The sequence below is a fragment of the Hibiscus syriacus genome, unplaced genomic scaffold, assembly GCF_006381635.1.
Source record: "Hibiscus syriacus cultivar Baekdansim isolate YM2019G1 unplaced genomic scaffold, ASM638163v2 tig00110945_pilon, whole genome shotgun sequence".
Classification (NCBI taxonomy): Eukaryota; Viridiplantae; Streptophyta; class Magnoliopsida; order Malvales; family Malvaceae; genus Hibiscus; species Hibiscus syriacus.
Window position 1 is genome coordinate 41977 of NW_024062926.1, and position 14765 is coordinate 56741.

Sequence of the window (14765 nt, forward strand, 5' to 3'; positions counted from 1 at the left end):
ATCAATTATGGACAAATAGCAGATAATCTTCCATCGTCGGAAAACGTAGTGCCGCTCGTGAGATCTATTGAAGCCACCAAAATTAAACTCTGCTATGCCAATCTCAGAGTACTGTGCTCGTTCGCGAACACCGCCGTCGAATTCATCATCGGTTTAGGCAACGAGGATTTCGTGAAGATGCGAGATCCGGATAATGCACAAGCTTGGGTTAAACAAAACGTTCAATCCCATTTATAGGACACGAAAAATCACTTGTATCTCCATTTCTTTTTCTCACTCTTCGTCTTTCCTAATGATAAAATCTTCCTCCATTGAAGCCATTCAAGAATCCGAGGCCTTCACCATATGCAGCAACTAAATGTTGAACGACCATATCCAACGGTGGAGGTAAAACCTTGAGATTTGAAGCATAATTGAGATCAATTCAAAACGCTAAATCTGTTGATCTTTTGGGCCCATATATTCTTTTGCTTTTTCTTGCACAAAGAATCGATTTTTGGACCTGGGTTTTGCTTGAAAACAAAGGAGAAACAACGAAAACGGGAGATTTCAATTGATTCGAGATATGGGTTTAAGAAAAAAATCCGTTCTGGATTAAAGAAATTGAGATTTCAATTGGATTGTGGACTGCATAGTATGGTTTTAGTTTAGAGAGATTGAAGAGTAGGAGGAGGTTAATGAGAGTTAAGTGTCAGTAAGTAAAAACTAATGATAAGTAATTGTAGGATTTTGCTGAAAATAAATTTAAAGTTCAATGATTGAATTGTAAGTTTAAAAAGTTAAATAATCAAAATGCAAGCATCCTAAGAGTTCATAGACTATTTATATACTTTACCATTTTTTTAAAAAAATGTCTAATATTTAATTTTTATTTCATTTTAATATCTGTCATTAAATATTTAATGTATTTAGTACATAAATTCTCAATTTCAGTCTATTTTAATACATAAATATTAAAAAAATTCAAAACTTAATGTTAAATTTTGAATTGAGATACTAAATAAAACAAAAACTAAATTACTGAGATACTAAAATGAAACAAAAATTAAACTTTAAATATGATCTTAACAAAATTGAAAACTAAGTACTAAAAAAAGACTAATTTGATACTAAATACCTAATTTATCTTAAATATTATATATATATATATTAAAATGTATCTCGTCAAAATATTTAATCGAATTAACAAAAAAATAGCATTTAAGACTCAGTTGGTTATACGCATTTCGAAAAATTAGGGACATTGAAATGATAAAATTTATAGCCAGGGACTAATTTTGCTAAATGCATAGTAAAGGGAGCAACTAAAAACATTTGACCAAAAGAAAAAACTGAAGAGATAGAAAGAGAAAGAGGGAGAGGAGAGATTGTAGGGATGGCAAACGGTACAGTTTCGTGGATTTCGTTCGCATCCGCTCCAATTCGAGCGGGGATGGGTATAATTTTAGCGGGTAGTGGGCGGTGTGGATTTTTAAAGTGATACCCGTCGTGGGTGGTGGGCGGGTAATGGGTTTGAGACATTACCCGCCCTGCATCCGCCCGCCCACCCAGCTAAATATCTATTAAATTTTGGACCATTATGAATTTATGTATAATTTTAGAGATTAATTTATAAATTTTAATATTGTATAATATATAACATATAATTTATCCAAATATTAAGGATATTTAATCTTTAATCTGGTCTTTAATTAGAGAAATATTTGGTTCTTTGATTAAACCCATAATCTCACTAACCACGTCAATTTCCATGTTTTTTAGTCCATGCTGCCATCCAAACACAAATTAGCCGTACTATAAGCATTAACATCAAAAGCAGCAGTTTCCATGTTCTTTAGTCCCTCAAAACTCATATTAGGCGCACTATGAGCATTAACATCGAAAACAACACAATAATCTAGCTCTGTGACTACATGCTTCCTACAATCTGTCTTCATAACATTCGTAGAGCTACTCCTCTGATAAATTGAAACATGCGCTGTTACCCCATCACAAACTGTCTGAGAATCAACTCCAACATCCCATTAGTTTGCTGTCAGGCGGGACTAGATGGGTATGTCGCTAGTGAGTAGTGAGTGTAGGGATGGATTTGAAAATGTACCCGCGTAGGCAGTGTAGATTTAAAAATTTATACCCATCATAAATGACGAACAGGTGATGGATTGAAAAATATTAAAAAAATATAAAGATGAGGAGATAGTATTCACACCCGACCCGTCCGTTTTCCATCCCTCGGAGAGAGGATCCAATAATCAGCCAAAAAGCTTCGTCGCATTTCCAATTTTTTTTTATCCCTTTTCTAATTTCTCCCACATTAAAAGAGAAAAATAAGAGAGTAACTGTGAAAGTTTCAATTGAAAGGGACAGAGTGAAAAATCTCTACGATGTTAATTTTTGGTTTATTTTTGTTAACAAATATATCAAATCGGTGTCCATTGTCTATGAGAGAAAAAAGAGTGATAAATGATCACCGATGATTTTTTCACTGTGTAGAATATATAGATGATCGATCGAGAAGCTTGCATTTTTGAAATTGAGATTGCTTCGAATCAATGAAATATTTCAATCTTTTTCTTTTTGAATCTGAGTGGCAGATCGGATCGTTGATGTATTGAGCTTGATTTTATTTTATTTCGTGAGGTGGAATATTGTTTTTCCGAGCTAAGAGGCAATGAATAACGGCGGTGCAGAAGAAGAAGTGGCTCCGGTGGGAGGACCACAACCGTTGGAGTGGAAATTCTCGCAGGTGTTCGGAGAGCGAACTGCTGGAGAGGAAATACAGGAAGGTGCAATTATTGAATCTATTCACTATTCGTCCAGTTTGTCCTAGGGCTATGAATTATTGAATTTTATTTTTCTTAATAGCTCAACCTTTTATTTTAAAATCATTTTCATCATTTCTATATCTTTTCTCGATTGTTTACATTAGTTCGGTTTGATATACATTCGGTTGGATTTCTTTGTAATTTTAAGATGCAGGTCTAGCTTAATCAGTGTAGCTTTTCAAGGTGTGATGTGAAACAATGGTGTGTGAATTGTTGTTTATCAATTTCTTTCTGTTACATAATTATCGCTTGACTTTCAGCTGAGATTAGTTGTTATTCACTAAAAGATTGAAATAATTAATCAACAAAATATGATTTCATACATGGTTGCCCATTGTTTGCCGCAAGTTGTTCTACTTAGTAGGGTCTTGTTCTTGGAGACTGTTGCACCACAAAGAAAATGGTATCAAACAAGCCTTAGCTGGTAAGTGACTGAGTTTGTATGTGTGATTGATGCACTTGACTTAGGCTGTGATTTCTGGACTAACATGTTCAATGTCTAAGTGCACTAGCTTCATGTGTGCGTTTCTTGCAGCTTGATATTTCACATTGGAGTTGTAGAAAATGGAAAAGGTCCAAATGACTTAATCAATTGTCCGACTTAGAATCTAGTCACGTGAGTGACCAGGCCTATTAGTTAATGTTGTTGCTGGCCTGTGGGAACCATTTAAGTTCTTTAAGTGAAACATTTTAAGCTGTGCCGTCAGTAAGATTGCTCTTTTGGATGCCTTCCTTTCATCCTCCTCAATGTTAAGAGGGATTAAATTGAAATTTTGGAGATACTGTTCTCCATGATGCTCTTTTATTGATGATTCTGCTTGTGTGAAGTAAACAGTTATGAGTGTGTTGTAGTTGGTACTTGTTCTTTCATACATTTCTGATTCCTCTGCTAACTTCATTTACGTGACATTTTTTTTCTTTTCAGTTGATATCATATCCGCCATTGATTTTAATAGAACTGGCGATCACCTTGCTACCGGGGACCGAGGAGGTCGAGTGGTTTTATTTGAAAGGACAGACACTCGAGATGTATGTTGCTTACTGCTTCCTTGTTTATATTTCTGAAGCTGTGTTGTTTCACTCACCTCAGTTGTTCTCTTGTTTGTGATACATTCTTTCAAAAAACTGTATAATGTAGCATGCTGGGCATCGGAGAGATCTAGAGAAGATGGATTATCTAATCAATAGGCACCCCATGTTTCGCTATAAAACAGAGTTTCAAAGTCATGAACCTGAGGTATTTATGTTTTGATATTGTCAGACACAAAAAAATGATATTTGGATTGACATACTAAAACATTTCTAGACTTGACTTTCATTGAAATGTCTACTGTATTGGTTTAATACAGTTTGACTATCTCAAGCTTGGAAATTGAGGAGAAAATTAACAAAATCAGGTGGTGCCAGTCAGCTAATGGCAATCTTTCTCTTTTGTCGACTAATGATAAGACAATTAAGTTTTGGAAGGTAGGCAAAGGCATCTTTATGTCTGAGATTTTATAATTATGAAGTTACACACAGATTATTATTTATTTAGATTTCTAAGGAACATCAATTTTCCAAAAGTGGCAGTATGACTAATCTACAAATCTAACCTTGTTATCTGGTTGGTCTTTCTAATGTCATTTCAACTTGGACAGGTACAAGAGAAGAAGGTCAAAAAAGTATGTAACATGAATGTGGACTCCACCAAAGCCAGGGGAAATGGTCCTATTGTTGGTTCAAGTATATCAACGAGCTCCAAACAATACATTGCAAATGGAGGATGCACAAGCAATAACTTTTCATTCCCAACAGGCGGCTTCCCATCTTTGCGTTTACCTGTGGTAGTTGTTTATCCAGAATGCTTACTTTATGAGATACTTCAGAATCTTTTATGATATTTTTGTCATCTTTCTATTTTTAGGCTGTGTTTGATATGTCAAAATTGTTGTCTATGCAGTCTGTTGAACTAATGCATAATAGTTTTGTTATAATTAGGTAACTAGTCATGAGACAAACCTTATGGCCAAATGTCGAAGAATATATGGTCATGCGCATGACTATCATATTAATTCCATATCCAATAACAGGTTTGTGTTTTTATTTCATTGGTTTTAGCCCCAATCTCTCCCCCCTCCCCTCATATATGGACTATGATGCACATCTCATTTTCCTGGGTTGAATTGTTTACATTTTCTGTCTGTTGGTTGGGGTGGTGGGGATTGGGAGTGCATTTAGAAGATCATGCATTGAGAGAGTTGTTGCTTCACTTATGACCTGAAATATATGTTCTTCAAAGCTTGCTCATGATTTGATGAAATACTTATTTTTCCTTTCTTATTGGTTTGTAGTGACGGTGAAACTTTTATTTCGGCTGATGATCTGCGAATTAATCTTTGGAACCTGGAAATTAGCAGCCAAAGTTTTAACATCGTTGATGTGAAACCTGCAAACATGGAGGACTTGACTGGTGCGAAACCATTTTGACATGGACATATGGGATCTATTTGCTTTTTTGCTTTTTTTTTTATATATATTTTATTGCTTATGGTTCAATAGGTAAAAGATTGTGTTCTTTCTGGTGCCCCGAATCTCACCCCTCTTTCTTTCCCTTCAGTTTTTGGTTATGTAGCTGCAAATATTTTTTCCTTTTTTCTACACCCTCTTTTCTTATTTGTCTTCTTCATATCATCTCTGGTTCTGCAAACATCACTATTATCAATTTATGACGTTTCTCTGTAAAATACAATTCTATATGCTTTTCATGTTGGCATGATTCATTTTCTTTGAGTATATACTTGCAGAGGTGATAACTTCAGCAGAATTTCATCCTACACACTGCAATATGTTAGCTTACAGTAGTTCAAAGGGTTCAATTCGTCTTATTGATATGCGACAATCTGCCTTGTGTGATAGACACAGTAAATTGTAAGTGACTTGTGGTATTTTTGTTTTATCTTGGTTGATTCATTATGGTTGTTGAGAAGTCATCTCTAGCTGTAGATGTTCTCTTTTCTGGTTTTTGAAGTTTCTTGATGGCACAGGTTTGTGGAACAAGAAGCTCCAGGCTCTAGGTCTTTTTTCACAGATATAGGATCGATCTCAGACGTCAAGTTTTCCAAGGATGGAAGACATATGCTAAGTCGTGATTACCTGACCCTTAAGGTTGATATGTTTTTATGGAATTAATTCTCCTTTTGAACGACACATCGCCCTCGTGTACCTATGGCATCTGATGCTATTATAATAGCTAAGTTCCAATATTTGTTTACGCCTTCCTCCTATTGTTCTGTAACAAGGTTTTCATTTCTTGGCCGTCAGTTGTGGGACATAAATATGGACGCTGGTTCAGTTAAAACTTTCCAGGTTCATGAATACCTTAGACCTAAGGTAATGTGTTCTTCTGAGATTCTTCTGTTTTGTTTGGATTCAATTTAAAAAAATGTCGTATTTACCCTATACGATGGATGTTTTTTCTTTTGTTTCTTGGGGACCTTGAGCAGCTTTGTGATTTGTATGAAAATGATTCCATCTTTGACAAATTTGAGTGTTGTCTAAGTGGAGATGGACTTCGAGTGGCTACTGGTTCTTACAGGTGCAGGTTTTATTTTAATGGTTCTTGGTGTCATCTTAGATTAACGTCCAAATATGCCAGAACCTGGATGATATAACCTTGTGGTTTCTATTATTCCAGCAATCTGTTTCGAGTGTTTGGTTGTTCTGAAGGTAGTAAGGAAGCAACCACACTGGAAGCTAGCTAGCAAGAGCCCGATGCGGTATGTTCGATTTCTTGGCTACTTGGCAATTGTAAATATAATGATGACTTGCTGTTGAAGGGAACTGTTAACCTTTCTTGGTTTGGAAAGTCCAAAGAAATCTGATTGTCAGAAATTCCCTTTTTAATTATGTAATGAATTTTACAGGAGACAAGGTCTGACATCATCAAGGCCTTTAAGATCCCTTGGTAGTCCATCGGGTGTTGTTAGACGAGGTATGTGTTTCACATGGTTCTTATCGAGTTCGAAAAGTTGAGATGTCTTTGTCTATATTCCATTAGTTTAATTATACCTTATGTCTGCATAATAAACCATTTTTATCATCTATCTGTGATTTCGCTCGATTCTTAGTGCATAAGATTATATAACTTTTTTTTGCAAACAATTGTTGTTTACTTGTATGTATGCTCGAGATTTGTTTACATCTTTTTTTATCTATTCTATGCATCTCCTCTCCTTTTTAGGGAAAGGAGCAGATAATGCAGCACTCGACTCAATGGAAATACTTTTGATTTCGCTACAAAGCTGCTACATCTAGCATGGCATCCAACCGAAAACTCTCTCGCATGCGCCGCATCAAACAGTCTATACATGTATTATGCATGACAATGATCAATGAAGCTCGAGATGGCTTTTTTTTTTTCAGGGCAGAGTTCTTGTTGCGTCTCAAGAGATCACTTGGCCTTCGTCCCTAATTAACGATGCCGAAGCTGCAGTAGTTTATCTTACCTTGGTGAGTTATTGAAAGTTTCTAGGCCTAAGTATAGAAAAACACCCTTCGACTAAAATTAAATAATTATCCAAGCCCCATATCAGTTTATTACAATCAATCAAACATCGTTTTGAATAATAGATGTATGAAAATTTAACCATTGCAATAAAAGGGTGTGGGCTTGAATAATAATAATTTGGTTTTAGTGATCCCTTTTTTATACTTGTGCTAGTTTATTAACATCTCTAATGTCTTTCAATCTCCAACACTGGAGTTCAACCTCGCTGGTGTTGGTTTGTGGTCGAGGTAAATCGATCAGTTCATGCCCGTTTATTTAATATCCGATATAGGGATAGAGACGGTGCTATTTGCATCTCCGATTTTGTTTACGTGGAAGAAAATATGATATGATTTACCCCTACAACTAATGGCAATGACAATGTTACTTGATTTGGGACAAATGGGGATTTTAACCCCTACTCCAAGAGAGAGGGAGAGAGAGAAGAGGGTGGGGGGGGGGGGGGTTGATATTTGAAAGAAAAAGAGCTGAGGTGCATGAAATCTCTTTGATATAAACACTGAGCCCTTTGTGCTTAAATCTTGTACCATTTTAACTCGTGTTTATGATTGTTTTCATTTAACTTCTAAATATTTTTTTTCTCTTCCTCAGAAGCCATAGAATATAAAATATTGATAAATGAAATTGTGAGTTATTAAAGTGGTGGAAGGAGAAAATTCAGATTATGTTTTCAAATATTTTTGACGTGGTGCTAATATTTTTTCTAAAAAAATAGTAACGGTTTTATATTTAATATTTTTATAAAAAAAAGTATAAAATACTTTTAAACTGGTGCAAGTATTTCCTCCATCGGTGCAATAACAAATTGCTTCCGGATTGTTTCCAGTGCAACGTCGTGAACAAATAAACTAGTTCTCTAGTGAAATACAATGTGGACGGAGAAGATAATTTTCTTTTGTATATAATGTTGAGTTTCAGAGATCAGGAACAAGTGATAGAAACATGGGAAATCAAGGAAATGCGGAATCAGAACAGTAAAATCGGAAGAAAAAAAAATAAAGTATTTCAATGGTAGCCTTCAGGATGTATTAACTGTTGGAATCAAGCAGTTGATTTAATGTTACTGTGCTAAACTGCATCAGTAAGGGTCGATTCCGAGTTGACAGCACCTGAGAAACCTGTTGCATACTTGGCCGGGATTGTGGATCGGCGTGTTAGCATTGAGATGCTAGTTTTATAATGGATATGACTTCCGTTGCTGTTCGGCTCCTTGGAGATGGAAGACGCTCGTCTAACAGATCTTTCAGTAGTAAATGACTTGAGTTTGCTTCTGCTGATAAGCATGATGCTGATGACATGAAAGATACCAGATCCCCAGGATGCCTTCCCACAAGTATTTCCAATGTCACCACTCCAAAGCTAAACACATCGCATTTTTCATCTACTTGCATGGTGTAAGAAAGCTCTGACAAAGAATATGCAATCTCAAGTGCTTGATCATTGCTTTAGCTTGTGTTCAACAATCGTAGCTTGAAATGTAGAAGAATAAAAGAATAGTAAACATACCTGGAGCCGCGTATGTCGTAACCGGTTTTCGCCCGGGCAAGAAACTTTTACTTGACGGGAAAACTAAAATGAATAAATAAATGATTTTGATTTAAAAAATGTTTTGAGAGTCGTCATCGACCTTTTTGGGTTAGGTAGGTCGAATACCTAAAAATTATCTTTTAAAAGAGTTTTTAAGAAAACATCATTTAAAAGATAAACTGATATGCGTTTAACCAAAAATTTATTCTTTTTAGAAATAAAAAAAGATTCGCGGTCGATTACGTTTAGGGAATGATTAGCACCCCTATAATGTCCAAAATTGATACTCATTAATTATAAATTATCTCTATTATTGGAAATTTAAAAATTCAAAAATATATTTAATTTATAATCATGTTATTTCAAATTTATTAATATAATTTTAAGAAAATATATTATATATATTATATATATTTATTTTTTTATAAATAAGATATTTATTTACTTATAAATATCATAAAAGAACTTCTAGGTGCTTTAAGACAACCCATTTTTATTATTAAAAAATAAATAATATAATAAAACATTCTCTAAAAATAATTAAAATAAATTAATATATATAATTTATAAAAATAAGATATTTATTTATTTAAGAAAATCAGAAAATGACTTCTAGGCGCTTTAAGACAGCCCATTTCTTAATATTAAAAAATAAATAAATATTAAAATATGATTATTTTTATAAGAAAATAATTTAAATAAAACAATATGTATTTTCTGGTTTTTATAAGTAGGATATTTATTTATTTTTAAAATATAAGAATAGGACATCTAGTTGCTTTAAGACTGCTCTTTTCTTTGATATTAAAAATAAATAAACATTAATATTTAATTATATATATATATTTATATGACTAAAATAATACTAAAATAATAATGAAAGTAATAATTTAAAATATATCAAAAGTAATAATAAAATAATATTGCAAATAAATAAAAGAAATTAAAAACTATAGGATCATTTTCATAAATATATAAATTTAAAATATAAAAATAATAAACCTTATGAAAAATATATAAAAATTAAGGATTAAATTATAAAATATAAATAATTAATGTACATAATTAGAATTATCATGTAATATAGTCATTAAGAGTGTAAATTAACCATAATAAAATATTCGGGGTTATAATAATAATAATTAAAATTTTAGGGATTAAATATTGTATTTACCCTAAATATATATAACTATGGTACAATGACTAAATTATATAAATAAAATAAAAATATAATTATATATGAAAATTGATTTTAATGACCAAATTGCAAACATACAAACATAGAGGGCCTGCGCGTAGGGTTTGACCTTTGTGAGAAATTACATAAATACCCCCTCCCCAAAACGACGTCGTTCAGGGAGGGGTTTAAATACCCTTTAATCTGGCCCTAACAATGCCTAAGCCCTCATTTTCCTTTTCCTCTTCTATCTCTAAAAGAGAGAGATTCAAAATGCTCTCTCCTCTCTCTAAGTTTCCCTCGCCGGTGGGAAACCAGACTCCGGCTGGCCGCCGTACTCCGACACTGACCACTGCCAACGTCAATGGTGGCCGAAAAATTACATATCTACCCCAAATTAAAGCCCGGGTTTCCCTAAAGCCAAATCCGAAGGTATTTTAGCCTAGATCACTACCAAAATGCGTATATCTGAAGTGGTTACATCCGACGTTTCGGCTTCAACGGCGTAGGGAGGCTCCGATGAGGTAAGTCGCTCAGCTTTTCTCTCTTTATTTTCTGTTTTGGCTTACTGCTTGATGTGGGTGCTTATTGGTTGCTCTCTGTTTCCCCGTTTATGTTTTCTTGGTTGTTGGTGTTGTTTTGCTCTCGGGTTCTTGCTCTCTTTTCTTTTGTAGGTTTGGTGGCCATATTTATAGGCCACCACAAAGCTGCCGGCGGATCGGTTAAAAGAAGATCGTTCGGTGAGTCACCATAGCTGTGATGGTGACTCACCATAGAACTTGACGTGTGGAGGGCGTCGTGGCGTTTCTGGAGCATTCTGGCGAGGCGTCGGCAGTGGAGTGTGGACGTACGACGCCGCGTGGTCCCTAGGGTATCATAACCCTAGGGTTCACCTGAAACCATCTGGCCGTTGGATCAAGCCAGATCCAATGGCTGTGAGCTGAGGCGGTTGCTGAGATGATGAAAACCCTAGAAGGTTCTGCTGGCCTGGACTGGATTGGGCCTCAGGATTTGTAAAACGGGCCTCCTGGTCTAGTTGTAAATGGGCTATGATTTTGGGCTTGTATTTTTTTTAATAATAATAATAATAGTATAATAATAATAATAATAATAATAATTTTAATAAAAAATATGAAAAAATTAATTTATAGCTGCCCCTCTTTGCTCATTTTTGTGTTAACAAGAAAAGCAAGACGAAAAAAAAAATAATTTTTTATTTGGCTTCTTTTGAGTATGATGGAAATGTTGAAAACATTCTGCCAGAGGTCTTATGAATGCCCTGAGGTCTTATCATCTTGCACTGTAGGTTTATAGATGACCCAGAGGATTTAAGATCAAGAAACCTGTGAAAATCATTTCTTAAATCTCATTTGAAAACATCATGTACTGTAGGTCTTAAGGATGGCCCTGAGGTCTATCATCTTGCACTGTAGGTCTTACAGACGACCCTGGGGCTTTAAAATATCAAAAAGCTCCCAAAGGCTTTTGAAAACATCCTGCACTGTAGGTTTTATGGATGGCCCTGAGGTCTTATCATCTTGCACTGTAGTCTTACAGATAACCCTGAGGCTTAAATATAAAAAAACTTCCGAAGGCGTTTAGAAAACATCATGCACTGTAGGTCTTATGAATGGCACTGTAGGTCTTATGGATGGCCCCGAGGTCTTATCATCTTGCACTGTAGGTCTTACAGTGACCCTGAGGCTTTAAATATCAAAAAGCTCCCGAAGGCTTTTAGAAAACATCCTACACTGTAGGTCTTATGGATGACACGGAGGCTTTGAAATATCAAAAAGCTCCGAAGGCTTTTTGAAAACATCATGCACTGTAGGTCTTACAGATGTGGGAAATAGTTTACTAAGTAAGAAACTATGGAAATCGTTTTCTTACTATTCAACAATTTCATTTTTAGAAAAGATTAAATGAGAAACTTTGGAAATTGTTTTCTCATTGAAATAACTTGTTGATTGGGTACAGCCCATTTTAAAATAATGTTTCTTGTGGATTGCGTTCATCTATTCCTCAGATGTTTGCGTGATTTCTGCATTCTAGATTTTGAATTCTACCTTCTTCTTGTAAGGTATTTGCATCATGAATCTTCTTTTTCATACGAAGATCTGTAAAACTTCATATTTGAATGCAATCAATGTAGCGATGTAATGAATTGTCTATTGTGCAAATGAGGTTCTTATGAATACAATGTTGAGCCTTTCATTGACTTCAAAGTGCCGAACTCTCTTCCTTCCTTGATCATTTATTTCTAGGTTACCTTCGGATATCATGCAACTTATGCTATATTTCTGAAGAACCATATGATCACTTGTATCTTTATGTCTTTTGTTTCATGAAAGTCTCAGAAGAAATGTTTCATTTATGGAAATCTTGCCGTAATTAGAATTATGACCTTGATGCCCCATTTTGTTTTGGATAAAACCAACTTTCTTTGCTTGGACTTGTGCAGAAATCCAATAAAGTTTTCATCTTTGAAAAGAGAATCTATCATCTTTGAAGAATGTAGATGTAGATATGTCAAACTCAGTAGATTATAGGAGAACATGTTTGTTCTGATTTGACTCTTGAAACACATCATAAGGAGATTTCTAATTCTTTTCATGTCTCCATATCTAATCAAATCTCGAATAAGGCACTTGGACCATATCATGTCGAGATGCTTAACAACAACCTGTCGTTCAACCATAGTTGGCTTCACTAGTTCTTGTTGCTAAAATTCTAGCTCCCCTCTATGGAAAGAAATCTTCATCATATCTCACTTAACCTTGGGGTTGAAGAAGATAGCTTTATCTTGCATCCATAATGGAAATACCATATGGTTGCAATCTTGGTTCAGTACCAGAATAACTGTTCGTAAAACATTTGACAAATTCATCTTTTCCTGTGGTTTTTCTCAGATGTTCGTAAAACATTTGACAACACATTTATCATTTCCTGTAGCTTTTGCACAGATTTCTGGTCAGGGAAGCTCTTTCATAGTATTCAGAACTTTGTATGATGTCACAAGACCGCTTGAGAACAAACTCAATGGGAATATGAGTGAGATGCTGGTATGACCAAAACGTTTGTCAAATTCACGAGATGTTAATGCTGAATTGAATAAGAGATACCAACTCTGGCAAGAATAAGTGTGATATCAAACACGTTTTCTTCCATAATGATGTTGTAAGAAGTATAAACACATCAGCTATAGAGCCATGTACTAAAGGGAGTTCATGGAATTTTGCTGATAAACCAAAATAGATGAAAGCTCAGTTCACCCTGACTGGCAATGATAACCCCAATAACAACGAGAATAAGGGTAATATACATAAGTCAAGCCTCCCTCTTCAATGTCATCAAGTAAGCAAAACTGATGTGAAAAACGATTTTGTAGCCTCAACATGATTGAAACTAATTGCCAGGAATCTCAAAGAAATATTTCCAATCATCACCAACACACAGAATACAAAATTCAAAGCCGAGATTTTGAGGAACTGAACCCTGGATCGAGTAGTCTGCCTGGGTACCATCTTGATTCATGCAATCATGATGTAGCTTAACAAAGAACACGTTGTCATGTGACACATGGTTAAGAAGATTGGGTATTTGAAACCATACTTGCTGAGTAAATATTTGTTCAACAACATGATCTTAATGCAAGCCTGATGACGAAGCAATTATTATAGCCAGCTCGACTGTCATGCTTTACCATTTTCATTCTTCATTCTTTCTGTTCATTGGAAATATTTGCTCAAGTCAATGATCTTTTCATAAGATATGGTTTCGTATGCCCCAACATATGCTGATACAAGTTCAAAATACATCAACATTTCTGATTCTTATTGAAAGGGGCTTTCAGCATGCCCCAGCATTGGCTAATACAAATGTTCAAAATGTGTCAATATTCCTGATTATGATTGAAATGGGCTTTCAACATGCCCCATCATTTGCTTCTTGTTAATCTGAGCCTTCAAAATGCCCCACATGGATCTGTCTGAAGTAACCTTTAAAATGCCCCAACATTTGCTGATACAGATGTTAAAAGTGTGCTCAACATTACTTCTTGTTGAGATGAGCCTCCAAGAATGCCCAAATATTCATATTACTATGAGCCTTCAAATACTCCACCATTCTATTTCTAGTTGAAATGGGCTTTCAAGATGTCCCGCATAGATCTATCTGAATTGGGCCTTCAAAATGCCCCCAACCTTTTAAACTGTAAGGTTTACTTTCAATATTTGTTTGATTTCAATATCATGATCCCCACGAGGTCCAATTTTGACAATGTATTGTTGGGTACTTTGACTTTATTCGTGCCCCAATTTGTTAATCTTGAATGCTTATTTTGGTGTTACAAAACAATAATGTTGTCAAGTAATTTGAGAAATTCTCTTTATGTTGTCACAAACTTAGGAAGTAATCAATCATTCTAACAGAAATGTTTGAGATATGTGCCTCTGTTGAATGAGGTTATGATCTTCTGGATATGGAGGGATCTAGTCGGACAGAGTGATATAAATCGCTTGGTAATTCATTCCAGGCTGACACAGTGAACCTTGTTTTCAGTGAAGGCTAGTTCTGGAATATACTTTTATGTGGGAGAGAAACCATTTATGTGAACAGTAATCTTATTTTGATGCAATAGCAAGACTACATATACAGTGGTACAAGCTCTTGAAAAGTCCGCACCCAT

General features: G+C 34.9%; 1 pseudogene; it reads left to right on the forward strand.

Moving 5' to 3' along the window:
- Positions 1–2279: 2279 nt before the first annotated feature.
- Positions 2280–7472, forward strand: LOC120148010 (annotated as a pseudogene).
- The last annotated feature ends 7293 nt before the right edge of the window (positions 7473–14765 follow it).